Source organism: Neophocaena asiaeorientalis, unplaced genomic scaffold (assembly GCF_003031525.2).
Source record: "Neophocaena asiaeorientalis asiaeorientalis breed wild unplaced genomic scaffold, Neophocaena_asiaeorientalis_V1.1 scaffold188, whole genome shotgun sequence".
NCBI lineage: Eukaryota > Metazoa > Chordata > Mammalia > Artiodactyla > Phocoenidae > Neophocaena > Neophocaena asiaeorientalis.
In genome coordinates this window covers 636725-652441 of record NW_020174156.1, presented here as the reverse complement: position 1 = coordinate 652441, position 15717 = coordinate 636725, and positions in this window count along the sequence as shown.

The window sequence follows — 15717 nt, the reverse complement described above, 5'->3', positions numbered from 1 at the left end:
CCCTGGAGATTTCATATATATATATATATATATATATATATATATATATATACAAAATAAAATAAATATCTTATATTTAACATAAATAAGATATAAGATATATATCTATCTTCAGGCCATGTTCTTAGAGATTTTGATTACATAGACATGGGCCAGGAAGTTATTTTTCTTATTAGATGAACACTGGTCTGGTGTCGGTTTTTTTTTCTTCATCACCAAGGTGGAGAATCACTATATTAACATAATACCCATTATTAAGATGCAATGAAAAATATTTGCACCTATATTGTGGTTTAGTTTCTATATGTTAATATTATATTTTCTAGAAATATCACACAAATGTGGAGTTCTCTTTTACTGATACAGTCTGTTTTAACATAGCAACACCAGCCTTGCTGTATCATCATATTTGGAACTCTGTTTAAAAGATTTATTACTTAAAAGATGTGAGACTAGCCCCTATTGGGGGGAAAAAAATAATAAGGAAACAAACAAATTCAATGAACAATATCTGTGATAGTAGTCCGCCTTAGACATCTGTCCAGTCGTTCACCACCAGGGTTGATCTGGCTAACTAAATAGGTATTCCTATCTAGCTCATGTGTCTATAGATCATTTTCATAGAGGTGTGCTTACCATCAGAGAGGTTGACCTTTTCAAATAGAAAAAGACCATTTATTCATTAAGGATATCCTATATGATGAGACCAATTTAAAAAGAATGAGGAAATGAGGTCAAAAGGAGAATAAATAGAAAAAGTCAAATGCTAGGAGTAAGACTGGTAAGCAAAATATTTGGAGTAAGACACATGTCAGTGAGAGGAAAACAAAAGTTGGACTTAGTATTTTAGCAATCAAAGGAAAGAAATAAACATAATAAATTATGCCATTCATATTGTCCAAAAAAGTAAAACAAACCAGTTGCTTAGGAAAATCTCAGATCTTCCTGGAACTGAAACAGGAGAAATACCTTCAGTGGACACTGGCATGTGGTAAGCCTTATGTATAACATTCCATTCTCTCTCCTCAACCCCAGACCCTAAGTAAGTATAGTAACATGTTTTATTAGTCTCTTTGTTATAACACCTATTAACAAGGCCATCAGAAAAGAAATGAGGAGAAGCTAAAACAATACAATGCAAGAATGTTTTCAGTACTGTACAGCTTAACCTGAATTATACACAACATTTCTTGGAACTAGGCTTTTGCTGATTATTGGGTGTAAATGATAGACAGATTTAATATGTTCCACTGTCAGCCAGACTAAAACTAGGAAACCCATTCCCTAATGAAATTTGAGAACCCTTACCCATACTTAAATATCAAACTTCTCAATTTCAGTACAAGGATAAGTTATGAAAACATGGGAGAACAAAACTAACATTTTCTTAAAGAATGACTCCTGGGCTTGTTCCATAAATGGAGAAGTAATACTAATAATTTTAGCCTGGCTGGAAAACATTTAAAGCGCATATAATTAGTAAATATATAAAATAGTGTCAACATTGCAGTCATATAACTTCTAATTTTGAGCAACATAACTTCTCATGAATTCTTTAAACTGGTTGCAAAATATACGCCTCAGTGTCTAGAAGAATTGACTTGCACAAATACTTCATAGTTTTAATTCAGTGAAATATTGAAGAACAGTTTCCAAAACTGATATGGATTTGGGATAGGTTTATCTTAAATCATTCTTCCTGGACATTAATCAGATAGCAGAGTTAATTGACTAATAAGAGTCATTTTCTGCTTTTGACCTTTCTCTGTTGTCAACATTGTAAAGGCAAATGCTTATCTTTCTCTTTTATATGTAATGTTCCTGGGTTGGAGATAGCAGTGAAACTATTAATAGGGAACATATGGGTAGAACTCATTTGAAAGTATCATTGTAACATTACGATACATTAAGAAGACAGACAAGATATACTCTTGTTTATCCCATTAGGAATTATTAAACAATTCATCAGATCATACTGAGTCAAGTTCTCAAAGCAGTTTTAAGGTTATACTGAGAATCAATAACTCATACAACATAGCTAATAATGAATTTATGTCTGGGGACAAGGGTAAGAAAAAAGTCAATCAGACAGGTACAAAATTCTCATGTTTTTGCTGAACTTTTCTACACTCTGTGAAAGAATAGAGTGATATAGCAAATTCATGCTGAATATTGGCTTGAAGAGCCCACACTTCTGATTTACCAATAAAGAAACAAATATATAGTCTGGGGAGAAAATCTAGTAAGCTAAACAGTCTATAATCTGGGGGGGAATAAATGTTTGTCATTGAAAAAGGGAATGGATTACAGGCTACTTAATCATAAATAAGCATACTTTGGAAGTTTATGCTTAGTGCATAAATAAATGGGAAATACCAGAGCCAAGTATTAGAAATAAACTTGCACTTTCTCAGAAGTAGAAAAACTGGGTATTTCACTTAATTAGCTATAATATATGAGAAAGTATAATGGAAAGCATAATTCTACAGTTATGGAGTTAGTACAGAAATTCGGCTCCTCTCGTAAGAACTACATTTACCTTCATGGATGAGGTAGAAAAATGAGAAATTCTGTATATAATTTGACATAAACTCATTCAAGTGGCCATTTTGAAATATGGTTTCCAAGTTTGCCTCACCAAGCCAGTGCCAGGTTTGCCACTAATTGGACCAACCTGAATCATCAAGGTGGGTTGGGGAATGCTGTGTGCTGAAGCATTTCAAGAAAGTGTCTCTTTGCTTCTGGAAGGTGCAGTGTATGGATTTGAAAGTGGAGCTATTGCAGCCAGTTTTCCCCTAGTAGGAAAACATGGGAACAGAGCCATGAGAACTTCAGGTTAATGGAGCCAGAACTCTTATAAATCACATCTGAAGATCACCCTACTCAAACAGTGGGATTTTCAGGGATGTAGCTGTATTGGTTTTCTATTGCTCTAAAACAAATTACCACAAATAGAAGCTTAAGACAACACTCATTTATTAGCCCACAGTTCTGCATTTCAGAAGTTTAGCACAGATATGCTCAGGATATAATAAGGCTGAAATCAATGATTTGGCCAGACTGAGTCATTCCCTGAAAATTCTATGAAAAAAATCCACTTCTTTAACAACAAACTCATTCTTGTTGTTGGCATGACTCAGATCCTTGTGGTTGTAGGACTAAGATCCCTAGTTTCCTTGCTGACTGTCAACCATGAAGTTCTCTCAGGTCTTAGAGGCTGCCTGAATTCTTTGCCACATGACTCCCTCTTTTTTCAAGTAGGCAATGGTTCTTCAAGTCTGTCCTGTGTCTCCAATCTCTGATTTCCTCAACCAGCCAGAAGAAATTTCTACTTTTAAAGGTCTTATCTGACTAGTTCAGAATCATCCAGATAATCTCTCTATCATAAGATCAACTGATTTGACACTTTAGTTATATTCACAAAACCCCTTCACAGCAGTATCTAGATACATGTTTGACTGAATAACTGGGAGAGAGTATATGCCAGGGACTGGAAATCTTGGAATATCTTCATAGAATTCTGCCTACTACATAATCCAGTACACTCACCTTGATATTTATACCAGTTTGAACCACATTTTTCATTATTTATAACCAAAAAACATTATAACTGATATACTCCTTGAAAAAAGGAAACTCATAGTGAGGTTAATCATATTCAATTTGTAAGAATACTGATTCATCATGAAAAGGAATAAACTGCTCATACAAGCCTCATGAATTTGACAAACAACAGTGGCCAGTCCATCTTAACATCTCCCAATTTCACATTTTTCTTCCACAGTTAGCTACTGAAAAGTTCCAGGAGGTAAATATGGCTGCTAATATCTAGGACCCTTTGCAAACAAATAATAAAGCTTACTAGAGTAGTCAACATACCAAGATTATTACCTATAGTGTCTTATCTGGCTCCAGTCTAGAAAAGGAGTCTTAATCTCTCTTGAACATTTAGGTTTATGACAGATGATTTGTAGAAATTTTAGTCTAGCCACTCTTCCATATATTCCACATTTGTTTCTTAGATCAAGCCAAATGACCAGAAGACTACAAATTTGGATTATATTGCCATTAGAAACCGAGAATCACCTTTCTGGAGTTATGTTTCAGTGTTAACCCCTCTTTAATCAAAGAAGTTTGTCACTACAAAAAATCCATTATCATACCATTTGTCATTTCCTATATAAAATTCTCCATGAGAAATTTCTTTGAGAATTAAGTGACAGAAATAGATATACTTTTAAAATTATACCAGTGAATTTGATGGAAACAGTTCAGGTCTCCTTCATTACTTTGGCTGTCAGAAAGTTTACAGCCAAATTCAACTATCAGCTCTAATGAGTATGTATGACCTTGGGATGGCAAGTTTGTCTTTTTCTTTTATCTTATCTTTGTTTTTTGCTCTATGAATATTCCTTGTTCTTGATGCTCTGTCCAAGGCATCTCAAATCTTGTGGCAAATGAGGTTGAATTCAAATAAATTTCATACATCAAGCACAAATAACCTTTTATTTGTATTTCAAATACTTTTATTTGTATTGCAAATACCTGAATTTTGTTTAGAGAACATTTTGGGTTGAGAAGTTCAGATTAAGGAATAGATAGTTCTTTCCTACTACAATAAAAAAATTATCCAAAAAGATTGGATTCAAATAATGCAGTTCTTTTTTTTTGCGGTATGTGGGCCCCTCACTGTTGTGCCCTCTCCCACTGCGGAGCACAGGCTCCGGAAGCGCAGGCTCAGCAGCCATGGCTCACAGGCCGAGCCGCTCCGTGGCATGTGGGATCTTCCCTGCCCGGGGCACGAATCCGTGTCCCCTGCATTGGCAGGCGGACTCTCAACCACTGCGCCACCAGGGAAGCCCCTGCAGTTCTTTTTTAAAGAAAATAAAATCATTCCCAGGCAAAACAAAACAAACCCTGTTAGATTTGAAATACAAATATAATGGAAAATTCCTTTTCTGCTTCAGTATTTCTAAGATGCCTCCTTTAAAGTTCAAATTTTGAATCCTTTAAATTAATAGTCCTAAACACAATAAAACTGTATACATGTTATTAATTCAGGCAAACCTGAAAAGGTCATTTTAAAAAAGGATTCATATATGAGGTAAGTCAAATCCTGTTTCTCTCGAGCAACACAGCTAGATATATTTGAAGAACAAACCCACAAAGAGAAAATGTCTTTTCAGCATTTGATTCAAAGTTTATACACTTAAGTTTTATCATTTATGAAATGATAAATTATAATTACATATTATTTACAATTACAACTTATAAACATCATGACCATTAAGTGACTGTGGCCCCACAACTTGTGGGATCTTAGCTCCCCAAACAGGGATCAAACCGTGCCCCCTGCAGTAGAAGCACAGAGTCCTAACCACTGGATTGTCAAAATTCCCTAGAACTTGAATTTTTTTTAAAATTTTTTTTGGCCTTACCTCACAGCATGTGGGATTTTAGTTCCCCAACCAGAGATCGAACCCATGCCCCTTGCATTGGAAGCACAGAGTCTTAACCACTGAACTGCCAGGGAATTCCCTAGAACTGCAATATTAAAAGGAATTCTTTCATGGGGAATTTGTCCTGAAATATATTAGAATTCCATAAAAATCAGTTAGTGTCTTAGTTCATTCAGGCTGCTATAACAAAATATCGTAGAACTGGGTGGCTTATAAATAACAGAAATTTATTTCTCACAGTAGTGAAGGATGGAAAGTCCAAGTTCGAAGTGCTAGCAGATTCGGTGCCTGGTAAGGGCCTATTTCCTGTTCCATAGATAGCCATCTTTTTACTGTTCCCCTGCAGGACAGAAGTGGATGAGTGAGTTCTCTGGGGCCTCTTTTATGAGGGCACTAATTTCATTCATGAGGGTTCTGCCTCCATGACCTAATCACCTCTCAAAGGCCCCAACTCCAAATACCATCACATTGGGAATTAGTTGTACCATTTGAATCTGGTGGGATACAACAACCAATCTATAGCATATATGTAGACTCAGATATGTCACAGAAAAATTATTTTCTTCAGGAGACAACTACTATGAAGTGAATGAGTCTGATACTACCTAGTTAATCCATAGGGCATGAATTGATGATTTTTCACCTATATTTGGAAGTTTTGATCTGTTTTATCATGGTGTATGTGTGTTTGTTTGTGTGTATGTGCATGTGTGTGCTTTAACTTTGTCTCATTTATCTTCCTGCATTGTTTTTGGCATTATGAACAAATCTACTTGCATGAATTTATAATTCAAAATATGTCAAGGTTAAATTTTAAAATTTTAAATAATAAAAAATATTAAAAATATATCATTTCTAATAAACTTTCGCTTCAAGTGAATATTCTTCATTCTATTATAATAGAATCACCTTGTCATATTATTATACTGTAGAGTACTCTCTAATTATAATCGTTTTTTAAGTCTATATTTGAAATCACAGAAAACAGGAAGCCATAAAAGGCAATTATTTATTTCTGTAGTTTTTTCCTTCCAAGATCTCACTTTTGTAGTAAGTAGATAGCACTAGGATACTTTATCATATCACAAACACACAAAAAATAGGAAAAGTGAAAAAAAAAAGCTATATATTAGTGAGTGAATGACCTTCAGCCTGAAGCTTCCGTATGTCCCAGTTCATTTCATTAGAATAAGTATTATCAGTATCTCTAGCACATATCCTCTTCCTGAACTGATAGATAAATAAAGTAGACTCTCCTTTGCCAGACTTTCTAATTAAAAGCCTTGAGTGTTCAATCCAGCATAGAGCATGCACAGACTTAAAAAAATTCTCCTACCATAGGAGGCCAGAGATCACACTTCCCCAAGATTTCAGAATGTTGTTTTAGCTGTTCCAGGATGAAGCAAATTGAAAAGTAAAACTTCCACAGCAGAGTGGACTATGTCTATAAAGTTAAAAATGTCTTTAAAGATATCTATAAGGTTAAAAATAAATAAAATTTATAGTGGTTTATTCAGTCCTCTGTCTTCTTTACTTTCCACACTGAGCACTATAGCCTTAACTGAAGTTATAAAATCTACAAGATAATCTCGTATAACTAAAAATCCCATTAAACTACCAAAAAATTTTCCAAACCCTGCATTTACAGGTGATAATGATTTCCAAGAATATTAAACTCTTTTATTATAAATGTCATTAATAAGTCTTTCATAGGCATTCATGTTCTAAAATGAGAAGCTGTTCACATATTATCAAATGCCTGTGGTCAGGATAATACTGAATCCTGAACTCATGAGTTCCAGGAAACTAGTCAGCCCAATTGGCCCAGCATATTCTTTGCTCTTTAAAAACTTAATATTGCTGCTTCTTACCTCACTAATCTCATCTCTTCATATTATTCACTTATTGAAATTTTCTTATAAATTACTAAAAGTTAAAAGTCCAACTTTCTCTAGGAAACCCTCTCTGAATATTTACAAGGACATTTCTTTTGAGTACTTTTTATTTGAAATTTAGTTTCTGCTACCATATTTTCAGTCCTCTATCTGCTTTCCCAAGGGTAGTGTGAGCTCTTTGAAAACTGAAGCAGAACCTGCTGTATCTTAATATCATACTTATCTCTTAACCTTATGGAAAGCATCCACATAAGTGAATCATAAACTGCAGAGTTATAAACAAGGGGAATACATTATAATTACACTGGATTTTAGTTGACAATTTTTGTACATGCTGATTAAGCAGATACAGAATCCCACACTTCATTATATCCCCAGAGCTTGGAAGCTGGTAGATATTTAACTCATGTTGACTGAATGGTTGAATTAATAAATAAATGACTAAAAGAGGAAGATAAAAAATAAAAATATTCTTTTCCTGTAACATCTACTACTAGGACAACATTGCACATTGATTAAAGCAACAATAAGAAATTACTTGAACAGATATTTAACCAGAGAAGGTATATGGACAGCAAATAAGCACATGAAAAGATGATCAGCATCATTAGTCAATAAAGAAATAAAAATTAAAATGACAAAGAGATACCATTACATAACTACTAGATTGGCCATAATTAAGAAGACTGACCAGGGTTTCCCTGGTGGCACAGTGGTTGAGAGTCTGCCTGCCTCCCCCTGTACCCAAAAAAAAAAAAAAAAAAAAAGACTGACCATACTAAATGTTGAAAAAGTGGAGAAATTGGAATTCTCATACACTATTGGTCAGAATGAAAAATGGTACAACTACTGTGGAAAACAGTTTGGCAGATTTTTACAGTTATGTTCCAGTGAGTCCACATCTAAGTATTTACGTGAGAGAAATGAACACACATGTTCACACAGACTTGTATATAAATGTTAAAAGTACCTGTATTTGTAATAGCCAAAATCTGAAAATAATCCAAATGTCTATTAACAGGTGAATAAACAAATTGTGTTATATCCATCCAATGGAACATTCTTCAGCAATGAAAAGAAATAATCCATTGGTATTTGCTACAACATGGATACTTCTGAAAATAATTATTCTAAGTAAAAGAAATCAAACAAAAGGTACATACTGAGTGATTCAATTTACATAAAGTTCTAATACATAGTGATGTAATTAACCAGTAGTGGAAGCAAGCAGATCAGGAGTTGCCTGGGATCAGGGAGGGGAGTGGTAATGAGGGATTAAAAAGGGTCATGAGGAAACTTCTGTGGGTAATGTATATCTTATCATCTTGATTGTGATGATGGATCCACAGGTGTAAAGGTATGTCAAAACTTCTCAAATTGTACACTTTAAATATGTGTAGTTTGTTGTATGTCAATTTTACAACATTATAGCTGTTCAAAAAGAAAGGCTAAAAGATTCTTGGAAAAAAAAAAAGATTCTTGGAATAAAATATCCCATATGTAATCTGATGAAGATGATCAATAAAGAGATGTTATTTCAGGTGTCTGACTAGCTTACAACCTCCCTTACTTCTCTGGCAACAGTTTAACAATTTTTAGAGGTGGCTCTTAAGTACGTGTAAGATATAATTTAATATAATATTTGTTAAAATATTCATGAAAATGATTATAATTGTATACAATATTAAAACAATATAATTATTATAAATTTATTGAGATTTTAATATATATTTATAATTATGAATTATAAATATATAATTATATAAATAATCATTCAACTAGTTGAAACTAAAGTCTTCTCAATGCACTTAAAATATAATCCAAACACATCTCTATGGTTTGAAATCTCCCTTCTCATTTACCTTTTTAATGTCCTAACACTCTTAAGAATAGATCACTATGCTAAAATCATATGTTCTTTTCGTTCCTCTCCATTAGGAACATGCCAACCTCCATTTCCCTCAGGGCACTGCACTTGCTGAAGCATTTGTTAAACACTTTCCACAGGTCATCACCTCAAGTTCTACCTCCTCAGGGAAGTTATCACCATAATACAATCCAAATAATCCACTGCACCCTTCTCAGTTACTTTTGATCACACCACCCTGCTTTATTTTCTTAATTGCATTACTTTCTGATTTGTCCTATTTATTTATTGACTGGCTATTGTCTGTCTTTCATCACTAGAATGTAAGAACAATGGCCACACACTTTGTTTTGTTCATCTCTGTAACCGCAGAGCTTAAAACATGCCTGGAACATAGATAGGTATTCAATAAATATTTTTTTAATGAGTAAAAGGTCATATACATAGCATGATTTCAGTGTGGGAAGAAAGCCTGTTGCCAGTAGGTGTGTGCTTCCTCATGGTTGTCCCACAGAGACCAATAAACTGATTTTAAGTGGTTAGCTTTGGATGCATATTTTGATGATAGTTTTGGCCATTTAAATAGATTGAATCTAGAATTACAATGACTAGATGTCAACAAGTTCTAAGTGGAATATAAAGTTGAATAAACTGAATCTTAGTCAAGTTATTTTCAAAATGATGTTATTTTTTTAAAAATGAAGACTTTACTAATTTACTTCTACAGTCTTACAGTTATTTGCTAAAAATAGAAATTTTGTATCAAAAATGCTATGACCTAGGAAACTTCCACTTTCAGCCATTTACTGGACTAGATAAGCCTGTGACATTTCCACAGCAGAACAACTAGATGCTGTACCAAGTGTAATTTTGGTCACATTGTTGGCTGCAGAAGAAATAAGAGAAACCTTCAAATAGCCAAATAAACAACAACTAAGTAAACAAATACAGTGAGCAATCTGGAGGATAAGAGGGAGAATTGAAATGGACATTCTCAGCAACATCTATGCAAGGGAAATAATTAAACTTGACACTCCCAGATTCTGCTTGGAACCCTAAAGGGGGACTAAGTTTTCCAAAAGTCAGTAATTCCTTCAAATTCTCAGCAGAAGCAAATACAATCCTTTCCAAAGAAATGCATCTTCAAGACCTCAAGTTTCCACAGAGCAAAATCAGTCACATATGAGTTCATAAATAGAGCTCATAAACACACCATAAACAAGACTTCATGCATGTTATTTGGCAGAAACAAGAAAAAGATTTATATCCAAAAGGAGATTATAAATTAGAGTTAATAGCTAGACACAATAGAATAACTATTTATGGTATAATGAAAAAGAAACAGCAACATTTTATTTTCAAAAAGTATCAGGAAATGTTGAAACAAATCAAATTATACTTTAGAAATAAAATATAATTGTTTTAATTAGAAATGTGTAGCTAAATGTCTGCCGCTACTCAACTGAATAAGGAGTATAAGAAGTGGATGATAAAGCTAAAGAAATTACTCATAAGGCACCAAAAAGAGAAAAGATGATGAAAAATTTAAGGATTTTAAAATATTTTTAGGGTCAAATGTAAAGGCTAATATTCATCCAAACGGGGTCAAGGGGGAAGAGAAGGAAGGAAGGGCAATATTTAAAGAGCTATTCAACTTGGAATTTTCTAAAACTGATAAAAAAAGAATGAATTTATATAAACAGGGAGCATTTATCCTAAACAGCATGAAAAATAAGTAAAAGTTGAGAGGCATAATAAGGAAACTGAAGAATCTCAAAAACAAAGAAAATATTTTCAAACCATCAAAGAGAAAAGACAGTCTGATAATTAGACAGCAGATTTATCAATGGCAACTATGAAAGCCAGAAGACAGTAGAATAATTCAAAACCTTGGGAGGAAATAATTATCTATCTAGATTTATAAAGCTTTTAAAATTATCTTTTAAGAATAAGGGTAAAAAAAGTATCATATAAAATTTATGAGAACTTACTACCAATGTGTGATTATAAACAAAGCTGTTTGAGATAAAGAATGTAGAAATGAATTTAATAAAGAATCTTACCTGAGACTATTTGTCTAGTACTAAATTCAACATTAATGATTTCTTTTCAGTAAAATAACATTACGCAGGCCATTAAATAATTTAATTTTAATGTTTTTTGTTTTATATTTATTGGGATTTCTGATTGTTTCTATTATGATTATATAAAAGCTATAAGCTTAGGAAATGCACATGTAGTTTCAAATTTATACATATTTATGTTATGTTTAATGAGAATAATGTAAGTAAAACACAAGTTCATGATACATAGTTTCTATTTAAAAGAGTCCCTGAAATTATTTAAATATGATAAATACTGAACTAGATAACCCTTAATATCTTCTTCAGCTCTAAAATTATTTAATTTCCTTTCTGCATGAATCATATAATATGTCATTACCTCATCACCTTCAACTTAGTCTTGGACCTTGCTGCCATTAATCTGTTTAATGGGCATGAAAAAGGAAGCAGACTTCAACCTTTCAAGAATTTGAGCTAATGAGACTTATTGGAAGCTGTCAAATTCATCTCTATTAGGTCTTCTAATGGATACTACACTTCTGCGAACATATTTTACTTGCTTACACAATTCAATGCACAGGAAAATGTAAGTGATTGCACTTTTATGTTGTACACAAGGTTGAAATCTCTATATCAAAATACAAAATCTCTATGTAAGTGCTTGCTAACCATCTTTGTAAGAATATATCATATTCTGAATTTGCTCTGTCCTATTGGCTTCCCACAAGATAAAACAATTGCTCTGTAAGGATCAAATTTTAAGTATGTAGTAAAATAGTGTCTTTGTTATCATCTAGGAGCTTTATGTTTCTATGTGCATTTTTTACTGCAAAGTCAAGATCATGCAAAATATTTAAAATTTTTATTTAATTATGCATTTGGTAGATGATTGACAAATGATTGACAGATATACATTTACACATATAATTTACATTTATATTATAAAATATAAAGTATTTTATAATTTTTCATTTTTAAGAGTCTACTTGATTAGAGAATTTGCCTTGTCTTTTTTTCTGCTTAAAACCAGCTGCTTTGAATTCTATTGCACCTGTTGAAGGAGAATTTAGTAAGACTTGCTCACAAAGGTTATTTTTATTACCCTCATAAATCACAAGATAAACCATGTAGAATGGTTAAATCTTAAAGCACATTCAGAATATTGTTTTTGAATGCCATGGTATGTTTATTATTTTTCATCAGGTATGTCTAGATTTCAAATGCAACTAAATACATAATTCTTTTTCAAGAAAAAGGGAGAAAAAAATCCCACACATCATAGTTTGATAACCCTATAATAGTAATGGAGGAAAAGGTATTTGTATTTCATCCTGCCATTAAATAACTAGGTAATTTTTCAGGTAACTATACATGCCTGATCCCTAGTTTTTTTCAAAGAGAAAAGAAATTAAGGTGGGGAAAAGTTAATGTGTTTACTAAGCTCTATCAACCAAGAGTGTTTTCAACTGTAGGTATCAAAAACTCCAGCTATAATGGCTTAAACAAACAAGGGATTTTTTTCCCCCACATAAAAAGAAGTCGAGCCCTCAAAGTACAAGAAATATTAGTTATGCGGGTCAAAAGACACCCAGGTGCTACCATATATCTACTCTCCCAAATTTGGCCAATGCCTTTTGGTTTTCCTTGTTGCAAGTCATAGTGCCATGTATTACATATCCTTCAGTAAATAACAAGTCATATTGGTCTATTTTATAATACCAGAAAGAAATGCTATATTTTTCCTGAACATTTCCCATCACACTCACCTGCTTGGGTACTCCCTCTTCTATTTCACTATCCTGAACTGGGTCACACATTTACTAAATAAAAAGTAAGGAAGAGAGCTTCAAGATGGCAGAGGAGTAAGACATGGACATCACATTCCTCCCCACAAATACACCAGAAATACACCTACATGTGGAACAACTCCTACAGGACACGAACTGAACACTGGGAGAAGACCTCAGACTTCCCAAAAGGCAAGAAACTCCCCACATACCTCGGTAGGGCAAAAGAAAAAAGAGAGACAAAAGAATAGGGACAGGACCTGCATCTTTGGGAGGGAGCTGTGAAGGAGGAAATGTTTCCACACACTAGGAAGCTCCTTCACTGGCAGAGACAGGGGGTGGCAGGGGGGAAGCTTCAGAGCCACAGAGGAGAGCACAGCAACAAGGGGGGAGAGGGCAAAGCAGAGACATTCCAACACAGAGGATGGGTGCCAACCAGCACTCACCAGCCTGAGAGGCCTGTTTGCCCACCTGCCAGTGCAGGTGGGGGCTGGGAGCTGAGGCTCTGTCTTCAGAGGTCAGATCCCAGGGAGAGGAGTGGGGTTGGCTGTGTGAACACAGCCTGAAGGGGACTAGTGAGCCACAGCTAGCTGGGAGGGAGTCTGGGAAAAGGTCTGGAACTGCCTAAGAGGCAAGAGACAATTGTTTCACAGTGTGCAAGGAGAGGGGATTCAGAGCACCGCTTAAACGAGCTCCAGAAACGGGCACGAGCCATGGCTATCACAGCGGACACCAGAGATGGGCGTGAAATGCTAAGGCTGATACTGCAGCCACCGAGAAGCCTGTGTGCAAGCACAGGTCACTATCCACACCTCCCCTCCTGAGAGCCTGTGCAGCTCACCACTGCCATGGTCCCGTGATCCAGGGACAAGTTCCCTGGGAGAACACACGACACACCTCAGGCTATTGAAACATCACACTGGCCTCTGCCACTACAGGCTCACCCTGCATTTAATACCCCTCCCTCCGCCTGGCCTAAGTGAGCCAGAGCCCCCTAATAAACTGCTACTTTAACCCCATCCAGTCTGAGCAAAGAACAGATGCCCTCAGACAACCTACATGCAGAGGCGGGGCCAAATCCAAAGCTGAACCCCAGGAGCTGTGCGAACAAAGAAGAGAAAGGGAAATTTCTCCCAGCAGCCTCAGGAGGAGAGGATTAACTCTCCACAATCAACTTGATGTACCCTGTATCCCTGGAATACCTGAACAGATAAGAAATCATCCCAAAATTGAGGCGGTGGACTTTGGGAGCAACTGTAGACTTGGAGTTTGCTTTCTGCATCTACTTTGTTTCCGGTCTTGTCTTAGTTTAGTATTTAGAGTTTATTATCACTGGTAGATATGTTTATAGATTTTGTTGCTCTCTTCCTTTTATATATATATATATAGATATATTTTTTTTTTTTACTTTTTCCCTTTTTGTGAGTGTGTATGTGTATGCTTCTTTGTGTGATTTTGTCTATATATCTTTGCTTTTACCATTTGTCCTAGGGTTCAGTCTGTCCCTTTTTTCCTTTTTTTGTAGTTTTTAGTGCTTGTTATCATTGGTGGATTTGTTTTTTGGTTTGGTTGCTCTCTTCTTTCTTTCTTTCTTTTATTTATTACTTTTTAATTATTTTATTATAAATAACTTTTTAATATTTTATTTTATTCTATTCTATTCTAATTCTTTCTTTCTTTCATTCTTTCTTTCTTGCTTGCTTTCTTGCTTTCCTTTTTCTCACTTTTCTTCTGAGTCATGTGGCTAACAGGGTCTTGGTGCTCCAGTGGGTGTCAGCCCTCTGCCTCTGAGATGGGAGAGCCAAGATCATGATATTGGAACACCAGAGACCTCCCAATTCCATGTAATATCAAATGGCAAAAGCTCTCCCAAGAGATCTCCATCTCAACGATAAGACCCAGCTCCACTCAACAACAAGCAAGCTACAGTGCTGGACAACCTATGCCAAACAACTAGCATGACAGGAATACAACCACACCCATTAGCAGAGAGGCTACCTAAAATCATAGTAAGGTCACAGACACCCCAAAATACACCACTGGACACAGTCCCGCCCACAAGAAAGACAAGATCCATCCCCATACAAAATAACAGGCACCACCAACAGGAAGTCTACACAACCCACTGAACCAACCTTACCAACTGGGGGCAGACACCAAAAACAACGGGAACTACGAACCAGCAGCCTGCAAAAAGGAGACCCCAAACACAGTAACTTAAGCAAAATGAGAAGACAGAGAAACACACAGCAGATGAAGGAGCAAGGTAAAAAGCACCAGACCGCACAAATGAAGAGGAAATAGGCAGTCTACCTGAAAAAGAATTCAGAATAATGATAGTAAAGATGATCCAAAATCTTGGAAACAGAATGGATAAAATACAAGAAATGTTTAACAGGGAACTAAAAGACTTAAAAAGCAAACAAAAAATGATGAACAACACAATAAATGAAATTAAAAATTCTCTAGAAGTAATTAATGGCAGAATAACTGACGCAAAAGAACGGATAAGTGACCTGGAAGATAAAATAGTGGAAATAACTACCACAGAGAAGAATAAAGAAAAAATAATGAAAAGAATTGAGGACAGTTTCAGAGACTTCTGGAACAACATTAAACCCATTAATATTTGAATTAAAGGGGTCC